Here is a 6,890-nt window from a genome sequence, read left to right as displayed (position 1 = left end):
TTATGAACAAGAGAGAAACAATAGACACAATTAGGAAAAAAGAAAAAAAAAGTGTTATGCTCGATGTTTTCAGAGCAAAGTAGGTAACCAATCACATCTACACTAATAAGGGCCCAAATCCGTTTCCTCCTGAGAAAGTGTTCTGGTCCAGGAAAAAGGTCTCTCAAATCATCACGACTGAGGGTGTGGAGCAAGACTTCATCGATGTTGGCAGCTATAAAGACAGTCCAATCATTAACAAACCTACATTTTTTAACTGATGAATTTAATTCAACTTGACAAGTCAAACCAAGTTTGTTTTGTGCCAATTTCTGTTATCAGAATTAATTGTAAATGCAATTCAGTTTAGACATTTTGTCTCAAATTTGTAAAATACTTCTTTTTGAAATCAGTGTCAGCATACAGTTATTTTATTTACTTAGCGGACAAATCACAGTAATGGAAATTTTTTCATACCTACACATGACATACCATTTAAAATTGATACTGTGACATCATCCAGCTCATCCATTATTGGCCCCGGTTTGGATGTCCATTTAATTTCTCCTCAATCTGGCAGGGAAAAAAAATCATCATATTAAGGTCACAATTAACACAAGCTAGCCTTCCGACTCAAGATCCGTTTTTTTACAATGTCCATCTGCCATGGATCCCAAAGTTCCCATGCAATTAAAAGTTGTGACACCTTATCTGAATGATAACCCTAGACAGCTCAACGGATTGCTAGTCATACAGACAACAATCAAAATTGGAGTGAAACTTGTAACCACAATGCCTGCAACATGGTGGTACTTATGGTAATAATCATCAAATACCAGTGTTCTTCGTGACAAAATGACAACATCTGATAGGATTGTGCCACCTTGAACTGCAATCAACTAAAATTTTGATAAAAAAAACAAGCAAATTGTACCTAAACTACATCTTCAATCAATCCAATTTGAGCACCCTCTACCCCATAAACTGAAGATACTGCAATACAAACTTGGTAGTACAGTATTTCGTCATGCCACATATAACTAGGAATGCTAATTGCTTGTTCACATGACTAGAATTGCAGTACATCAATCCAATACAAAATACACACTTTTGACACTTGTCATCAAGCTCATAAATCCATCGAGTCGAGATGAGCACGTGCAAGGAGTCGGACTCCGTGAGTTCACGTAAACAGAGCATTGCGTTTGCGTAAATTATGCACGGCTATCGAGCTAGAAGCCGAGTCCGATTTGGTGCACACAACCACACTATAATGCCTCTCAATGTCCTAACCCATGCCACGCAACAAACGTGAAGAACCGATTTGAGTTTCTCACGGGACCAGCAGTGAAGTCACAACCGTCGCCCCAAATGAAATGTCGCAGCAGGAGCCTGAGGATTTTCTGAGTCAACATGCTGATCATCAGGTAACGTAATGTTGGCTTCCTTGACGACATTAGACAACTCCCTGTTTATATTTTATTCATATTTTAGTACAAAGCCTCCTTGTTTTATGATCTTTGACTTGTTCGGTTTTTGTTTTGACATTATGCTGTTAGTGTTTATTTCAAATTAACAAGAAGTACCGGTACAGATAGTAGGAACTTAATATAACACTTGCGTCAAACAAAGAATAACTAACTGTACATATCATGTCTACAGGAAGGAGCTGGTACATTAAGTGAGAATATTCAAGAATATTAAGAGAAGATATATTCAAGGTTGTCCTGAGGTCAACTGTACCAACCATTGACAGAGCTTATGGAGCAATTTGATGTTATTGTACAGTAAACATGGAATATTGGAGCTGTCGCAAAACAAAACAAAAAGCCAACTTTAAGGCTTATTATCTCCAAAATTATACAGTAATCAATCACATTTAGAAATCAAATGTTTCTAAATGTCAAGTCAGTAATGTCAAGTCAGTGCTTGATGTGTCATCAGCAGGCATCGGCGTCAGTAATGGGGCATCGGCGGGTTTCGGGCGGAATCGCCAGGCGTTGGGAGTCGTCGGCAAGTGTCGGGGGCTCGTGGCCAGGTGGCGGACGTCACGGCAGGCAGTGGCCAGGTGGGCTCAGTCCCGCAAACGCTGCTTACAGCTTTAATTTTGTATTGCTTTGATAACATTGTTTAAGTTGAGTTTAAATTTACACTATTTTTTTTTTTCTTAGCTGCTAATTGTTCAAAAATGCTGATGTTAAAAGTGTGTTTGCACAGTATATGTTATGGCACTTTAATTCATATGGCAGTACATTTAAAATAACTGGCCGTCAAGTTCCAGGAACTGACAAACTGCACTGAGTTGAGTGAGATTCTCCAAAGGAACTCCAGTATAAATGTGGACTTTACATTCTAGTCCCCTGTGAAGAAAAACCCAAAAGTGAACGTTTTTGTGCCTCACCCTTTCTAACTGGGACATTTGCAAGGGAACGCAGACTGGTTATGCTGCTCCCTGATGAAAGAAAAATGTTTCTGCTGTTACCTCAGAAATTGCCTGTTATTATTGTGGCTCAGGATTTTGGAGGTAGATTTTTTTTTATTTTTCATAAGGAACAGGATAACAGTAATGCCCTGGCATTGGCAATAAGCTTTAATTTTGTATTTGCATTTTTTTTAACTTTAGATTTACATTAAAAATGTTTCTGTGTAAAGTGCTGATGTTAAGTGTTTGCACGATAAATGTTATGGTGCTTTCGTTTATATGGCAGAACATTTAAATTAAAGTGTATGAAAGACTTCTTTTAAATTCATTATTGGCTTTTGCGTATACGACGTGAATAATCGTGATTGATCAGGTAAATCATGCGATTAATTGCGATTAAAATTTTTAATCGTTGCCCAGCCCCAGTAAAAACATTTTTCTGGTGCCAGCATTTCGTGAGGCAGAAGTTGATTCAGACTTCAGTGCCTTGGAGCGAATAGCTTCGCCACTCAACTGGCCAAGAGACATGTGGCCTGTCCTTCTCCAATGCAAGCGGGTGGGAAAAGCACAGGAGTTGGTGTCTGCTCTTTTCTTAGAAGACAGCCTGCAATATGATGTTGTAAAGGAAGCAATTTTTCCTGCTTATGAGCTTGTTCCTGAGCCCTACCGGCAAAAATTTAGGAACCATAGAAAATCCAGTGGTCAAACCTTTGTCGAGTTTGCATGGGAGAAAAGCAACCTCTTTGATAAATGGTGTGCAGCTAATGATGTCAAAAATGACTTTGAGTCACTCCGTGAGCTCGTTCTTTTAGAAGATTTTAAAGACTCTTTGCCAGAGAAGGTGGTAATGTTCTTGAATGAACAGAAAGTGTTGTCATTGTCCAAGGCTGCTGTCCTCGCAGATGAGTTTGTGTTGACCCACAAAAATGTCATCTCATCTTCCCCCCCGATCGGACACGCCTTCTGCTTCTCGTCCCACAAGAGCCGAGTCTAGCCACCTCCCCCTTGAAAAGGCTAGAGGGAAGGGACTTCTGGTTTGGCCATAAAGCGGTAGACTGCGCGACACCAGGGCTCTCGACCATCTAGGGTAAAAACTCCCCGAAAACTTGAATAACTATTGTCAGATATCATATTAACTACAAAGTGATCAGGGGAACGCTGGAATGGGAAGGAAAACTCCATTCAACCAAAACAGAAACACGGTAACAGACAATATGGCGGAACTACCAGCTTGCTCTGAAACAGAGGGAGATGGCGAAACAAACTCCTCGTGACTAACGACGCGAAAAAGGGCTCGGACATAGAAATTATTAGCAAGGAGATACGGGATTTAAAAACGGAATCAAAAGAAGTCCTTCGCACGTTTGGAGAAACACTGAGGAATGACGTGGAAAAAGACTTGGACGACTTCAAAGACGAAATAAATCAACAACTTGCGAAAGTCATCACCGAACAGGAGCTCCAAACCAGCAAGATCAACGAGGCTGAGTCGCGGATTGAAAAGCTAGAACGTTGGGCACAGGAAGCTAATGACGCTCTGGTCATATCACTGAGAGAACAAAAAGCTCTTCAGGACAAGTTAACTGACCTGGAGTCCAGGCCGAGGTGAAACAATCTACGTATCTATGGAGTCACTGAAGGAGAGGGGGGAGAATCTGTGGCCAAGTTTGTGGAAGACCTGCTGAAAAGCGAACTGCACCTGCCAGCAGATTTTAATTTCCAAATTCAGAGAGCACACCGCTCACTTGCACAGAAACCAGCGGACGGTGCCCAACTGAGACCCATCATTGTTAACTTTCTGGAATTTACTACCAAAGAGAGGGTCCTGAGAGAGCTATGGACAAAGAAAATAGAACTGGGGAATAAAGTACCCTCATTCCATCACGATTACGCGACAGAGATGGTCCAAAAGAGAAAGGAGTACAACACCGCTAAAAGAATCCTGAAGGAGAAGGGCATCTGGTTCCAGACGCCATTCACCAAGATGAGGACCCACTGGGATACGGGAACTCGAACCTACAACAGCGCAGAGGAGGTCAAGGAGGAATTAGCGAGACGCGGCCTGGCGTAGAAGACGGCGGTGGCGACGGGTGCGGAGGGGCCTGCGGCACTCGGTGCCCCGCACTACGACGGAGTGGCAGTGCAAGGAGGGATCCTGGAGGGGCTACGCATCAGCAGCGACACGAGCCAGAGAAAAGCTACAAGAGTTTCAAAGATTCTTTGATTAAATTCAGAGAATAAAGGGAAGAAAGCTGGTAGGGATGTTCTAGGATGACCGGTGTTTTTAGTTGACAAATTATTAAAATTGAATTCCCATGTTAATAGAAAAGAGACTGTGGGAAGTCCGGGTCGCTCCTTTTTTTCTAACGTTGGACTCATTTAGAACGACTAAAATACTCATTGCAGGTTCAAGTGTCATTTCTAAGTTAGGTTAGATTTTTGACTGCCTTCACATCTCTCTCAGCAAGAGCTAAATCAACATGATTTAAAAGCTAAACTCGACACAACTAATGGCAACAGAAGTCAGACCCGCCTGTCGAAACTTGGGATGTTTGATGTTTGGAGGGACCTCCAACCGTTACAGAGGACTATTTTTTTTATTAACATTACAGACAGATACAGAATAGAGGAATGTAAAATAGGAACGATTGACTTGTACTGACACAGTATTAATTACCTTATTATTTGTCTAAATAAGAGGAAGAAAAACACACTTTGGAGATTAAATGTGGGTATGCTAAATAATCCAAAAACACTGGAGGAGGTTAACAAAGAGATTAAATGCTCTATGGAGGAGAACATAGATAGTCCAGTAGACACTACCATACTGTGGGACACAATTAAAGCTGTGATGAGAGGGAGGTTAATAGCGAGGGCAGCCTATCAAAAAAAGACTAGATGTGGCGAGGGGGAGGGTCTGGCGGAGGTGGAGACAATTGGGTGGGTATAAAGGAAAATTGGGGGGGGGTTGCCTGACAATGCCACCTGGGGAGTTGCAGGAAGAGCTTAATCGGACTAAGCAATAATTCGGTTTTCTCGTCCAATCGGAGTTCTCACCTTGTCCCCCTATACATGCAGCTGAGAAATTTGAATTACTGACGGGAACGTGTCCTCGTCCCAACAGTAGGGGGTGGAGTGAGCCTTTTCAGCTGGTCAGTTGCTTTCGGTTGACATATTACATCATTATGATATAGAATGATAGTTCATAATGTACGTGTTACTTACTTTGCAGATAAGCTGTACCCTATTTCTTGTCTCATGGTTATCTTAAAAGATAACCATGAGACAAGAACGTTGTTTGCTGTAGGAGGGCTACAACAACACAATGTCTTCAATGCTACGCTTTGTGCCGTCGCCACGGACCCCAAACTCTCGTTCTTGTTGGATGCGGGTTCTGCGCAGACTGGTGGGAGAGTTTGTGTACAGGTTTTGCAAAGGAACGGTGTCTTCAGTTATACACGCTCATTAAAGTGCCGACCGTGGAGGAAGCTTGTGCCGCTGCACGCCGTTTCCAGCAGAATAACCGCGAAATTATCGAAATAAAAACAAATCAGAAAAACATCTCTTTGCTGTGCTTTTATTTACAAAGTTGAAATTCTTCTAACTTACAAAAAATGTGAACGAAAAGGTAGAAATATAAATACGAACGAATACGTATTTGTTCAGGGCTGCGCAAAGCTGGAGCCCTGCATTTGCTGCGCTACCCTTTTAAAAAAGGTCTCTGTTGTGTGTTATTTTAATATGTCCATCTCTTTTAGAAGAGAAAGCATCGCCCCGGTCTCATCCTCTCTCCAAATGTCAACATTCTTATTCGCGTTTGCTGGTTGTTTCACGCCGTCTGTTTTGTTAGACGACGTAGTTCTGCGGTGGCGCGTGCGCACTTGCGTTGTCCAGTTAATAATCCGACTAAGGCGTATACATGGCCGAGAAATTTGAATTCCAATCGCATTATCTGGGTGTCTCAATCGGAGTTCTCCGATTCCAATCGGAGTTCTCAAACTCTGATCATAATCGGACGAAGGCAATAATTCAAATTTCTCTAGTACCATGTAAACGCACTGAGGGACACAAAGATTGCACTCCGGCGCAGGTGTGATTGATGACGTGAAGGTGGGGGCAAACCCACCTGCCACATAGTTAATTAATTCAATTAATTCATTAAAGTGCTTTTTGAACCTTTGGCCGCTCCGTAGATTGTGGAAACGGGAAATTAATTGACTCACAGCACACAGTCACACGCTTGCAGCCGGCTTGTAAGCACAACAAAAAAAAGAAAAAGACACTGAGCGTAGATGAGCACTAGGAAGGACTAACATGGATAAGGCGTCAATTGTAAATGGAAAGTTCCACTTCAAAACCCTGCCAGATGGCAGTCTTGACAGGACAAAAGTGATATGCATTTACTGTAAAGCTGTATTTAGTTTCCACCGGAGTAGGAGCAGTCTTACGTTTCACTTGTCTGCGAAGCATACAGCTGACGCGGAGAGCC

Source organism: Nelusetta ayraudi, unplaced genomic scaffold, assembly GCF_046127955.1.
Source record: "Nelusetta ayraudi isolate G7.1 ecotype Tasmania unplaced genomic scaffold, CSIRO-AGI_Nayr_v1 ptg000018l, whole genome shotgun sequence".
In the NCBI taxonomy this organism is placed as follows: Eukaryota; Metazoa; Chordata; class Actinopteri; order Tetraodontiformes; family Monacanthidae; genus Nelusetta; species Nelusetta ayraudi.
This window is presented reverse-complemented; position numbering follows the sequence as displayed.